General features: G+C 58.6%; 1 protein-coding gene across 1 annotated transcript in view; it reads left to right on the forward strand.

Annotated features, from left to right (window-relative positions):
• Window positions 1-2,027, forward strand: part of LOC101653980 (tryptase-like) — a 219,533-nt gene that overhangs the window by 1,506 nt on the left and 216,000 nt on the right. The gene's annotated exons all lie outside the window — the stretch shown is intronic.

Genomic DNA, 2,027 nt, shown 5'->3' on the forward strand with positions numbered 1-2,027 from the left:
GGATGTCTCCAGACCCATGCACCTGGAGCTCTCAGGAGCAGGGCAGACATTGTGCCGAGGTCCCTGGCCAATCCCCAGACCCTCAGCCTGAGCTCTGCCCATTCCTCCCCACAGAGTACCTACCCATGAACAAGACCTTGCAGGAGGTGCAGGTCCCCATTGTGGACTTGCAGACATGCAGGAACAGCTACAGATGGATCAACGCGTATGTCAGGGATGACATGCTGTGTGCTGGGAGCCGGGGGAAGACCACCTGCCACGTGAGACCCTATGTCCCAGCCTGGTCACTTGTCCTGCTTCCTAACCTTGTTCTCAGCCCTCGGGGATCCTGATGGCCACTTTCTGCCTTTTCTTCCCACAGGGAGACTCTGGGGGACCCCTGGTCTGCCCTGAGGACAACAGATGGGTCCAGGTTGGGGTGGTGAGTTGGGGTCATCCAAAATGTGATGAGCCAGGATACCCTGAAGTCTACACCCAAGTGGCATCCTATTTGTCCTGGATTCGCATGTATGTCCTGTCACCTGCTTGAGTCTCCTGGCAGGGACAAGGACGCTGCTGATACAAACACCCCTCCCAAGAGCTTGGAGAACCTCATGCACCCTCCCCAATGCCAGCCTCTCACTGAGCCCATCACCCCATTCCATCCCTGCAAAGTGCCAGCCCTGCCAACTTGGGGGTCCTGTCCTTCCCTTAATATCTCGGAGGGACAAAGGGGATGTCTCATGACCTCCCAGAGGTGGGACAGGGTGTGGGCTCCTCCGGGGACCTGCTTGCCTCTCACTCTGTAAAACGTGGCTCAATAAAGCTCCTGCACAGCAAAGTCTGAGTGTTCTCACTTGTGGGTGTGGCCCAGGAAATGGTCCCTGGAGGAGCCTTCCTGGTGGGGGCCAGGTGATGAAAGGTGGGGTGGGGGTTCTGAATCCCAGGGGCCCAAGAAACCAGGTGTTGTGGGGGAGGTGGCAGACCCCTGAGACCAGAGAATGGACTGTCCATGGGATGACGGACTCACTGTCCCTTGCTCACACACCTGGGTCTCCCTACCCCTCCCTCCTCCCTGTGCCCTCAGGGCTCCATTCACAGAAGTGCTCTGAGAGGGACCTGAGCTCCTACTGTCCATCTTGCCTGGGTGGGACCACGTGCAGACCCCCTGGTCTCCTCAGAGCTCAGGGTGAATTGTGCTGCATCCATCTACAGAGAGGACAGGGAGCAACCTTGGAAGGGAGGAGGGGGCAGGCCATGCCCTGTGCTACAGCATTTCAGGAACTGCCCTGGGTCCTATCTGGTCCCCTGGCTGCCCACAGGCAGAGAACTGGGCCACCTTTGTGCCCACAGCCAGCCCTTCAGTGGAGGAGGTTCCAGAGATACCCCAGGTGGGAAGGGTGGGGGTGGGAACTGAGCTTCCTTGAGAAAAGCCAAGGGCTCCACTGTGAGTGTGTATTCCTGACTCCACGCCCACACCCCTGCCTGGTAGCCCCCAGCTGTCCCCTGTCTCTCTCTGCCCCTTCCCCTCACCAAACTACGCTCTCTTCATGCACATTTGAAGGAGCAAAATGGAAGAGACGACTCCCCCACCTGGATCCCCTAAAAGGATCTGGTAGCTAGCTAGATTAGGGGCAGGGGTTGTCCCTCCCATGCCTGCAAAGCCCCCATAGAGGAGGATGGAAAGAAGTCAGGCAGCCATTAGACACCTAGGAAGACCCAAAACTGAGCATGCTCCGACTCAAGCCCCCGGGCCAGGTGGGAGGTACACCTGGGTGGGCCAAACTAGGCCCAGGCACATGACATCACCCAGGGAGCCTTACCTCAGCCAAAGGCATCAACCCATACCATCAAACACCCCTTCCCCCAGCCAGGGGGTGTACTAGCATAAAGTCAGGGAGCACCCTCTAGGACACTCTCTTAGGGTGCTCCTGGTCCGAGGCAGGTAGAGGGGAGAGGGTCTCACTTCCCTGCGGGCACACAAGCACCCACTCTGGGCCTACTTGGGGCCCACAACCTCTTGGCCCACATGCTCTCAGCCTCTAGGA

The sequence above is a fragment of the Echinops telfairi genome, unplaced genomic scaffold, assembly GCF_000313985.2.
Source record: "Echinops telfairi isolate 266 unplaced genomic scaffold, ASM31398v2 ScPeMD7_5;HRSCAF=22, whole genome shotgun sequence".
NCBI lineage: Eukaryota > Metazoa > Chordata > Mammalia > Afrosoricida > Tenrecidae > Echinops > Echinops telfairi.